Genomic DNA, 11,847 nt, shown 5'->3' with positions numbered 1-11,847 from the left:
GGAAGGAGGACGGAAGAGAACCTCCTTCTCCCCATTTCGTAGCTGGGCAAACTGAGGCAGGAGAGAATGGAAGTCATCTGATCCACTCTTTTTTATTTACTATTTTTTTTTAATTTTTATTTTATATCTGAATATAGTTGAGTAACAATGTGGTATTAGTTTCAGGCGTACAGCTAAGTGATTCAGTTATACATACGGACGTATGTATTCTTTATCAAGTCTGTTCCCATTTAGGTTATTACAGAGTATTGAGCAGAGTTCTCTGTGACTCTTTCTTTATGGATGGCAGAGGGTTTTGAAAGCTCTCAGGCTGCAGTCAAACCGTGGCTCAGCCTCTCGGGAGCTGCGTGACCTTACGGAAGATCCTGACCTCTCTGTCCCTCCTTTTTCACGCCTATAAAATGGGGCTGATGACACTATCTCCTCCAACCCAAGAAGATGAGACAAGAACCCCTGAGCTTGGACAGAACAGACATTTAAAAGTTGGAAGCCGAGAGATGTCAGCAAGCTGGCAGGATAAGAAGCTCTGGACCCTTTTTCTGCCCGGGATCACACCAACTCCCCCACAATTCACAGACTAGTTCCTGCTGTAAGGAGTTGGGGGTGAGCTACAGACAAGTGGGGTGACTTTGCCTCAAGTCACATGGTGAGTCAGAGAGGGGAACGGGGTTCAGAGCCCAGTCTCGGCTCTCTGTCCAGTGGTTTCCATAGCAACAGATCTCAACCCGGTGATGAGTCCGTGGGATTTTGTGACATCCCAGAGTGTATAAAATTATCTGAAGGCCATCACAAAGTAATCAAATTGTGTGCTCTGCTGGGCTTTCTCTTGGTGGGGTTGTCATAAAGATTTGACAACGATGACAAGATATCAGTTTGGTTCCTAAGGAGTCAGACATCCCAGGTTCAACCCGTTGAGATGATTTTTGCCTTTAATTCTGATATGGGGAAAGTTTGAGTCATATGCAATGATTTGTGCCTTTCTGATTAATCTCCAGACGCCCAACTCCAGCTGCCCCAGGTCCTTCATCCCTAAAGGTCCCGTGGGCCTTGCATCACCCAGCAGCTCCAGTCCGCCACCTCCACCCTCACAAGTTCGGCCCTGCCTTCTGTCCACTAGACCTGAACAGAGCGGTGAAGACACTAAAGCAGTGTTTCTTCAACTTTAATGGGTGAAAGAGCACCTGGGAAGCTTGCAGAAATGCCAATTCTGAATCAGTAGATCCAGGGGGAATCTTATGATCTGTCTTCCTAACAAGCTCCTAGTTAGATGCTGTTTGTTGTTCCTGTTCAGTGGCTAAGTCATGTCCCACTCTTTGTGACCCCATGGACTGCTGCACACCAGACTCCTCTGTCCTCCACTATCTCTGAGAGTTTACTCAAACTCACGTCCATTGAGTCGGTGATGCCATCCAGCCATCTCATCCTCTGTCGTCCCCTTCTCCTCCTGCTTTCAATCTTTCCCAGCATCAGGGTCTTTCCTAATGAGTCAGCTATTAGCATCAGGTGGCCAGAGTACTGGGGCTTCAGCTTCAGCATCAGTCCTTCCAGTGAATATTCAGGGTTGATTTCCTTTAGGATTGACTGGTTTGAAGGGCATTTTGAATCTAATGTGCTCACCCGGTGATTCTCCCACTTGCAGTGTGCTGGAACCACCTGGAGGGCTTGCTCAAACAGATCCCTGGACTTTACCCCCAGAGTCTGTGACTCAGTTGATCTGGAGTGGAGCCTGAGAGTTTGCATTTCCAACAAGTGTTGGGATGGTGCTGATGTTGCTGGTCCAGGGACCACAATTTGAGAACCACTGCAGTAAAGGATGGATGTGGCCAGGTGATGCAGAACGCCGCCCACTTCCAGCTCCCTGACCTGTTAACACTGTGTACAGACCAGGCGACTCTCCACGGGGCCACCCATTCCTTCCCTACATTCCCCCTGGATGAGGCTGAGACCACCTCTGACCTCTGGGCAGAACCATCCCTCTGTCCTTGCATCACGTAGGTCCACAGAGTGAGAAGGAGAGAGACTATTTTTGCAAAATCTGCACAAAAATCGGCCAAATTTATGTTTCCCCTGCAAGAGAAATGCTGCCGAGTGGAAATAAAATGCAGGATTCCTGGGCACTTCTATTACCTCTTCATGTCATCGGCGGTGACTGATGGTGAAAAGTAAGACTGCAAACGGAATCGCTTTCGTTTTGCCCAGACCAAACTCCACCCGCTGACAGAGCCTCCTGCCAATCCGTGCTTCTCCCAGGTGTCACTGATAGCCCCGGCGAAGGGAACCGGCCAGGAGGGCTGCCAACAAGGAAGACAGAGCCTGCACCCAGCCCAAGCCCGGAGGGCCATCCTCCATCTAAAAGCAGGGGCCCCTGTAGGCGAGAGGGAATCCGGTTTGATTTAATATGGTTCATTTTTCTTCCTTATTTTAATCACAGAGCAATAATAATCATAAACTCGCCTTTATGGAGTGTCTTTCATCGCCAGTGTATCACCGAACACTTTCCAGATTTAATAATAGAATTTCAGATATAAATAATGGGGAATAATAATAGGAAGGATAAATAACGTATTTATGGAATTGTATTGTGGTTTATGGTGGTAAACAATTCCTCAGACAGCTGGCAACAGGGAAATGAAGGGACTTGGCAAGGAGAAGGGAGAGGAAAGAGACAGGCCTTCAGGTGAGATGTGAGCTGAGCTGGGGGGTTGGAGGTGCAGAGAGAGGAGGCAGGAGAGGGCTACAGGGGGCTCCTGGGAGGGAGCTTTCCTGCCAGGGGTGGGGCTGAGAGGGATGCTTAGTGACATGCCTAGAGAGGGGAGGCTGGCCTGGGTCAGAGTGTCCGGGCATAAACTCTGAAGGCCGAGGTATCCAGTGTTTACTAGGGATCAACCCTGCAAAAGGACGGGAGGAGGCAGGGCAGGCAGACGTAGCAGCTGGGCCTAAGTGGCCAGGCCTTAGACTCCAACCCAGTGGGTCACTGGGAGCACAGCTGCCCCGGACAGTAGCGGCCTCTGTGTGTCAGCTCTGTCTCTGAGGCTGAGGCTGCCTGCACGTCCTGTTCCCCTTTTAGGGGGCACAGCTGGGGCATCTTTGCATCCTTTCCAGCCAGGGGATGCGTCCTGAAATCCAGCCTTGGAAGGAGGTCCTTGAAAAGAAGGGAAATTGAGCGGCAGCTTCTCTTAACACATTGACCGCTCTCCCGGGGCTTGCAGCTGGAGCCTGCTGGAGGGATGAGCAGAGTCATGTGGGGAGGATGGACAGAAACGAGGCCCAGGCACCTGGCCCAAGAGCCAGGACTTTCCTGTTGTCCCCTTGCCCATGAGGCCGACTGAGAACTAATCTGTGATAATGTCAGCAGGCTGCATCTCTTGACTGATTGTTTCTTGCCTGGCAATATTCTAAGGGTGTTACATACAGAGTTGACCCATCAACAATGGAGGGGATAAGACGCAGACCCCCACACCATCAAAAATCCTCACCCTGCTATTTCTGCCTCAAAAAACAAAGGAATTGATAAAAGACTCACTCAAGGGTAGGAAGCTCAAAGAGTTTGGATAGAATCAGGATTCATACCCTTGTTCTTTTGATTTCACATATCGTGATCTCTAGCTGAACACAAATGTTGGTAACTTTAAAGATCTGTAAAGTGAAAATTGGGCTTCCCAGGTGGCTCTGTGGTAAAGAACCCACCTGTCAATGTAAGAGGCACAGGTTCGATCCCTGAGTCGGGAATATCCCCTGGAGGAGGAAATAGCAACCCACTCCAGTATTCTTGCCTGAGAAATCTCGTGGACAGAAGAGCCTGGTGGGCTACAGTCCATGACGGTCACAAAGAGTCAGATACAACTTAGCAACTGAGCACTCACACAAAAATGAAAATACAGGTGCTATAGTTATTGAAAAAAAAATCTGTGTATCGTTGTACCTACCTAGTTCAAACCCGTGTAGTTCAAGGGTTGACTGGATTGTCTTTTTTTTGCAGATGAGAAAAATGACAACTTGGAGGCTGAATAACTTGCCAGTGGACAATGTGTAAGGTGTAGGGTTGGTCAAGTCGGGACTTGGTCCCAGCCTCACGTGAAATCCATATCGCTCTGCAAGCTAAAGACAAAATGAAGCCAACGTCAAGTGCTCAGGGTTGATCAGTGCAGCTTTGGCCTTCGTGGACCACTTTCTAGGGGCCGCAGACCTCCGAGAGATGCCAGCCCCAATCTGCGGATAAAGCACCAGGCTCAGCTGCCGACGGCATGTGGCCTGGGGCCTGGAGGCCCGTGGCTGCTCCTGGGTGGCCCTGCGGTGTCGTGTTCTGGCCAAATGGCTCTGCCCAGGGAGACCTGTTCAAGCCGTGTGCCCTGTTTGGGGGTGGCGGGGGCAGCTGAGTGCTGGTGGCCACCCCTTCCTGACCCCAGTCACCACCAATCCACCCGGTACCCGTTGCTTGCTTTCTTTTTTTAAAAAATCTTTTGGCTGTGCCGCACTGCACGTGGGATCTAAGTTTCCGACTGGGGATTGAACCTATGCCCCCTGCATCGGGACCACAGCGTCTCAACCACCAGGCCACCAGGGAAGTCCCATCCGTGCACATTTCTGGAGCACCTACTATGTGCCAGACATTACACTACACCCTCAGGATACAGCCTGGAACAAGCAGACAGAACCCTTCCCCTTTGAGTAATCATAGAACTAGCTCTGTTTCTAATCACGCCAAGAGGGCCAGGAGGCCAGGTAGACGCCTGGCCTCCTGACCTTGGCCGAGCCTCAGAGTCCACATCGACAGTGGCAGGTGATCACCCACACTCGCTGGCTCGGGAGCATCCAGCCTCCCCCAGGAAAACGAAGTAGATGCTGCAGAGCAGAGCCCCAGTCTCACCTTCCGACGCGGCGCTGGGACGGCTTGGCGGTGGCATTTGTCACCATTTCTTCGCTGTCAGTGCTGGCAGGTTGCGCTGGGATCTCCCGCTGGGAGTGTTGGAGTCAGACAACCGATTTGCATGTTATTCTTTTAAAAAGTGAAGCTTTCGCTGCTTCCATCCCTGAGAGGTGGGGGCTTCCCGGTGGGGACCAAGGCCACCGATCTGGGGGCTCTCAGCCCACTCCCAGGGTCTGGGGGGCTCGGAGTGCCGGCTTCCCACCATTGGCCTTCCCTGGTTGGTCAGCCAGGCCCCTGGTGGGGATAGGTGTCTCCAACCTCAAGGAGCATTGGGTACCCCTCGGGAGAGAGAGCAGGTGAGCCTGGAGTCAGAGCTGAAGGGACTCTTCCAAGGAGGCAGGTCCCCAGGACGCTCCCCCCCAACCCCCTCGGGTAAGCCCTCCCAAACGGGGTGGGGACGCCCACCTGAGTGCAGCCCCCGCCAGCTTGGACAGTCTGCTCATTCGGCCCCCTTCAACAACAGCACTAACATGGCTCTTGAGACCCCGTGGATGTGGGTCCAACCAAAACGTCACCACCAGTGTGATCTCAGGGCCAAGGGCGGAGGCTGGGTCTCCATTTGCTCATCTGTGAAATGGGGGTAATCCAGCTGACCCCACTCTGGGGAGACTGACCAGGTGGGTGGGCCATCCTCGAGGCGCAAGCTGAATTCCCGGAGCCCCCATCTCACCCTCCCTGTCTGCTGAGCTCATGGACCCAGATGCTGATTGGAGTGACCGGCTTATCAACAGAGGCCCGATGACCCTAAAGAATGGACGGACTCCTATTCACAGACTGCCTGAGTGCTGCCTGTTTCTGTAATAACACAAAGGAACTCAGTTGCGCCTGCTCATTTTCCTATTGTCTGTGGCGCTTCTGTGCTCTAGTGACCGAGCTGAGTCGTTGCTGCAGAGACACTGTTTGGGGCAGGAAGCGGAAAGTGTTGCTCTTTGGACTTTGACAGCGAACATTTGCAGGCCCTGCTCAAAGCCCAGGGCTCCAGAGAAGACGGCCTGGAGGATGCTCCCGGGGCTGAGGTGAGGGCTCCCTACTCCAAGTCCAGATCTCAGACTCTGCCCAGGGGAGACCTTGGCTGGTCAAACAGGGTCTCTGCCCGCCTGGCAGACCCCAGCATGAGTGGAAAGGAGAACTGGCTCCAGGAGGCCAAGCGTGGTGGCTGCCAGCAGGTGAGGGAGGCCAGGCCTCGGGCCAGCCCTGAGCGTGGTGACCAGGGTGGGCAGGGAACCAAGCAGAGCCTGTCCTTCTCATCGGGCTCTTGCTGGGAGGCGCCGGGGGTGGAAGGAGCGCGTGCCCTCATGGGGGACACGGCCCAGCTGATGTCAGGTGCTTCCAATGAGACCTTTAGGGAGGAGTGAAGCTTGCTCCCCCAACACATCCCCTTTGGAAGGTTCTTATCTTCAGACCAAGGTGGGAACAATGGAAGGAGAACAATCCGTATGCTTGAAACACTCTCAGTGCTCAGGAATGCCAGCTCTTACTGTTGTTAACCATTGCAATTATAAATCCAAATGTCTCGTTGCTAAGTCTACTTACTGGTCCTCAGATAACCTTCTCACAATTTAGACTCTATCTACTCCCTTTTCAGCAGGAAAACTTTAACAAAGAGTTGAAGATCTTTGCCTCCCGTCACCGACAGGCAGGTGGCAGTTCACCCCACGCGAGTTCTGGCCTTTTTCCATCGGGTGGAGTCACCTCCCTATTGCATTGTCTCATAGCTGAGCAGATGCGCAGTTGAAATGCATAAATAAATCTAAAGTCTGTACAACCTTTCATTAAAACAACCTGCTTACAGAACTTTCCAGGTACATGGAGACTTACGGCACCCCATAGAGAGCTTGACTTCTCCGCTGATCCTCCTCACTTAGAATGAAAAAGGAAGCGGGCCAAAGTAGGCATCAGAGGTTTGATCTGGCTCTTGCCTCTTTCTAGCTGTAATTATACACCTACTCGTGCAGCTTAAGGGAGCCACTTACGTCTCTGCGTCTCCGATGTGAAGTGGAAATACGACCGCCTACCTGTGGGGCCACAGGGAAACGTCTGTTCACGATTGCTGGCCTCCTCCCAACCTGCGTGGTGGAGGCGGTGGGCGTTGGAGGCGGCCGCGTCTGGGTCTGCCGGCCCACTCTCCCCGCAGTGCAGCCGAGTATTGCTTTCTGTGTACCTTTGATAAATGGCTGCACTTTTATATTCTAATTGGTAACAGGAACAACACCCCAGAGGCCCCGGAGAAGCCCCAAGTCCCAGCCCAAACGGGAGATGAAAGGGTTTCCAATGAGACGGAAAGACAGTTACAAGGAATAAAATGCAGGAAGTGTTTGGGAGAAGTCTCAGGATGTGGGCATCCAAGGAAAGTTTGTTCTTGAAGACAGGAGACCAGGCTCCCCGGGGCCTAGAAAGCAGACGAAACAACTGCAACCTCGGGGGTCGGTGAAGGGTCAGGGATTCGAGATGGGGATTTCTTAAGTAGGAAACCGGGCTTTTCGAATATCCAGAGAGAGAGGTCGGGATGGGGCCAGACACAGGTGGTGTCCAGCCTGGGAGGTCAGCCTGGCAAACGCTCCATAAGCCAAACTACCCTGGCCCAGGTGCACCCCAAGTCCACCCAGTTCCCCTGGGTTTCTGAAAGCCTCCTTAGCATCCTCTGCCTGCTCCTCCCACCCCAGCTCCACCCCCACCCTCCCGGAAAGCTGCCCCTGTGTCAGGACAGAGAGCGGAGAGCGCGGAGCGGAGGAAACACACACCGCTGCATCTCCAGGGTCTTCGCTGGGCGAGCGCAGTTTCCCAGTCAGTGCGAGGGGCCGGGTGGGACTCCGCCTATCTAACCAGCTTCCAGGTAATGCTGGGTGTGAGGACCACCTTGAGGGGCAATGGATACTGGGGAGCAAGGATACTGCTAGGAGGATGCTTTTTGGAGTCAGTCAAGGGACCCTGATGCTGGGAAACACTGAGGGCAGGAGGAGAAGGGGTCGACAGAGGATGAGATGGTTGGATGGCATCACCGACTCAATGGACATGAGTTTGAGTAAACTCCGGGAGTTGGTGATGGACAGGGAGGCCTGGCATGCTGCAGTCCATGGGGTTGCAAAGAGTCGGAGACGACTGAGCGACTGAACTGAACTGAAGGGTTCAGGTCCTGAGTGCCGGGCTTACTTACTGGCTCTGTGACCCTGAGCCAGTGACTCACCCTCTCTGGGCTGCAGTTTCTTCGTTAGCCAAATGGGGATCACAGAGCATCTCAGGATGGCCAAGAAGACTGAGGGACGTAAGCGTGTGGAGCTCAGAGACTGGGATGGAATGAACACTCAGTACCTAAAGGGGATTAAGTTATTACTAGCAATACATTATGTCAGTGTCAAAACCTAATATTAAGAAGACCAGAGCAAGCAGGGAGGAGTGTGGTCTCAAGGTTGCTGCCTTTCAAGGAGGTCACCCCAAGCTCTGGGAGGGACCCCAAAGGCAGGAACTCTGCTCTCCCGATAACTTCAGCATCAGGGAGGGTTGAATCCCATCAGTAGCACGAAGGGAGATGTCATAAATCAGCTCATCCTCTGGGGCCTGCTGACCACGAGCCAGTCCCAGAACAAGGTCTGGTCCAGAGTGAAGCCAGTGGGCAGGGGTGGTGGGCAGAGCAAATGGTGACCGAGCCATCCCCCACACCCTTGCCACCGCCACCAAATCCCTGCTTATAAGGTGGATTTCCTGGGACTAAATAAGAAATCAGACCTGCAAGAAGCAGTGGAAAATTCTCTCCTACATTTATTTATTTACTACCTACCAATTGCTTAAATCACGCAACGGCTGGGGCAGCCTAAAAGCTGAGCGCTATCATCACAGTAAGTACACGAGACGCCCACCCCCCCCCCCAGCCCCACCCCAGGTAAGCATCTTGCCCTCATCAGTCTCCAGTCCGGTCCTGACCCACTTAGGGCCACACTGTCTGGTATACACATGCGCCCTTGTGCACACACGTGGTATGGGAGGACCTGGGCAGAGAGTGAACATGCTGATTTGAGGACTGGATGCAGGTGGAAAAAGCCCAGTGAATCCACCTACAGACGGTCAGCCTGGAGGCATCTGGCTAGCTGTTAAGAGCAGGGTTCCTCAGGCCAGGCCTTACAAACACTAATCTATGGGATTGTCCTGTGTGGCGGGGCCTGCCCTGGGTGATGAAGGATGTCTATCCGCATCGCTGGCCTCTGCCGCTAGGAGTAGGGAGCATCCTCCCTGAGTCATGACCACCAGCCACGTCTCCAGATACAGCCAGATGTCCCCAGGGAGCTGTCACCCCGCTCCAGAACCACAGCCGTAGAATCTTGAGATGTCTTCTCGTTGCACCCCAATACCTCCAGAGGAAACGGGGCGGGGGTGCCGAGGCTCTGTGAACTTGGCAGTGGGCGAGGAGTTAAGTGGATACATGAGCCCCGTTTCTTCTCTGCAAGCTCCCAGGAGATGAGGGGCTGACGGCATCTCTGATGCCAACCACGCTGAGGACTCAGCGATCGGCCCGTGGGTCCCCTCGCTTCCCAGCCTCCGCTGGCTCTGTGTGGAGAGGGGAGCCAGGCGGTGTGGAGGAGGCCGAGGGACAGGGGGCCCTGTTGAGGGAGGGGGGATGGGCTCAACAGGCAGCAGCCTCCACCGTACTCCCACCACGCACCTCTCTGGGGGCCCTGAAGTTCCTGGGAAAACATCTTGCGGAAGGGCAGGGCTGGAGCGGAGTGGGGCGCTCTCGCTGGAGGAGCCGCGGGCTGCGGAGGCTGAGTGGGGGAAAGGCAATGTGATCACAGAAACCTGATTTCTCTACACACTCTATCAGCTCCCCATCTGTTCCTTGATTAAATGTATTACCGCTCTCCCTCCCTACAAGCCCGCTGCCAGGACGTCTCTGGAGCCCTGATTACATCTGTGGAGAGAGAGCCTCAAACCTCGCAGATGAGCGGGCCTATCGATCAGCCTGGCAGCTGACGTTTGTTTTAAAATCTGGACGAGGGTGGAGAGCGGGAGCGAGCTGGTAGGGTAGGGGGGGTCTGTGGGGGGCGCCTCGTACCTCAAAAGGAAAGGCCCCCCCCCGCCCATCCTTCTTTCTCACCTGGCTAGGGCCCACTGCCGAGGTTAGCATCAGTATTGATTCACAGCTCCGTGACCTTGGACGAGCCACAGCCCCTTCTCAGCCTCTGTTTCCTTCTCTTCGTCCCAGGGGCGTCAGAGCAGGTGATTTCAGCATCTCTTCCAGAAGCAACGGACGGTTCACAGCTTGCAACTCCAAGGCTGGTGCGGGGACTCCAGCAGCCCTGACACCCCCTGGGAGCTCGTTAGGAATGCAGGCTCCCAGGCCCAGCCCAGGCCCACTGCATCTGAACTCGCCTTTTAACAAGATCCTCAGGGGCTCCATGGGCACATTAAAGTGTGCGAAGCCCTTTCAGCGGCTGCTTTCACTGGGTGACTTCAGAGATGAATGTGTATAAGGACTCTCTCAAAGGAAATGATTCACTACATTCTCTGGTCTCAGAAAATTTTGTAGAAATAGTCTTCCCACACAAGAAACTTCACCTTGAAAAGGAGTTGGCTCTGAAGTCCCAGCCACTTCCTGTGCATGGATCCCCAAGACACCAGTGTTCATCTGATCAACCGTTTAATAAAACCCTGAGGGGTAAAAAGACAAGCAGGACCCACTCCCAGCCCTCAGGGAAGTACTCTCCAATGGGAACATCACCGACTCAATGGAAATGGGTTTGAGCAAGCTCCGGGAGATGGTGAAGGACAGGGAAGCCTGGCGTGCTGCAGTCCATGGGGTTGCCAACAGTCGGACACAACTGAGTGACCACTCAACAATAAAGAATAGGTAGGACCTCCTCCAGGTTGAAAAGATGCCCGAGAGAAAAGCTAGTCCTATGTGATAATTACCAAGCATCTCGATCTCTCGTTGGGGGTCTGATCAGATCCCCTGGAGCCCCCTCAGCCTCTATGAGCCTCTGTGTTAGTTCCCTGGCGCTGCTGTGATCAAGTACCAGAAACATGGTGGCTAAAACCAATAGGGATCAACTTTCTCACGGTTCTGGAGAATGGAGTCTGAAATGCAGCTGTTGGCAGACCTGTGCTCCTTTGGGAAGCTCTAGGGAAGCTCTGCATTGGAAAAGACCCTGATGCTGGGAAAGATTGAGGGCAGGAGGAGAAGGGGACGACAGAGGAAGAGATGGTTGGATGACATCACAGACACGATGGACATGAGTTTGAGTAAGCTCCGGGAGTTGGTGACGGACAGGGAGGCCTGGCGTGCTGCAGTCCATGGGGTCGCAAAGTGTCGGACACGACTGAGTGACTGAACCGAGGGAAGCTCTCTCTTGGCCTCTTCCTGCTTCTGGTGGCCCCTGACACTCCTTGGCTTGTGGCCGCATCGCTGCAATTGCTCCCTCGTCTTCACACCACCTTCTCTTCCCTGTGAACACCAAAGCTCCTTCTGCCTTTTTCTTATAAGTCCAGTTACGATGGCATGTAGGGCTCACCTGGATAATCCAAGATAATCCTGCTTCAAAACCCTCAACTTAGTTACATCTGCAAAGGCTCTTTTTCCAAATTAGATCACAAATTCAGCAGGTCCAATTTTGACGTGGCTATTTTTTAGCCTACCCCATGTTCCAATCAAGATGTGGCTTCCTTGTGGGATCCTCAAGGATCCCTCTACAGGATCCCTCAGTTTACTCTCCTGCAGATTGGGACAGTGGTTCCTGTATGGGGGCTGTATGCCTGAGTGTGTGTTGGCATTCCCTGGAGTACTTGTTAAACACAGCCACTCTGCACCACCCCTAGGTCCTTCCGTTTAGTGGATCTGGGAAAGAAATAGCATTTCTAACAGGTTCCTAGGTGATGCTGCGAATCACTGGATTAATAAAGAGGTGATTGACAAATTCCCCACCAAAACAGGT

General features: G+C 53.3%; 1 long non-coding RNA gene across 1 annotated transcript; it reads right to left on the bottom strand.

Annotated features, from left to right (window-relative positions):
- Nucleotides 1-8,665: 8,665 nt before the first annotated feature.
- LOC145540730 (uncharacterized) lies at nt 8,666-11,507 on the bottom strand. Its single transcript, XR_014078524.1, has 3 exons — nt 10,014-11,507; nt 9,582-9,681; nt 8,666-9,466 (listed from the first exon to the last, which is right to left on the bottom strand). It is a non-coding gene; the product is annotated as an uncharacterized LOC145540730 (long non-coding RNA).
- Between the last annotated feature and the right edge of the window lie 340 nt (nt 11,508-11,847).

Source organism: Giraffa tippelskirchi, chromosome 3 (genome assembly GCF_054371585.1).
Source record: "Giraffa tippelskirchi isolate mGirTip1 chromosome 3, T2T-mGirTip1v1.2.pri, whole genome shotgun sequence".
Classification (NCBI taxonomy): Eukaryota; Metazoa; Chordata; class Mammalia; order Artiodactyla; family Giraffidae; genus Giraffa; species Giraffa tippelskirchi.
The sequence above is the reverse complement of the archived record's forward strand: the minus strand, read 5'-3'. Positions and strand labels throughout refer to the sequence as shown.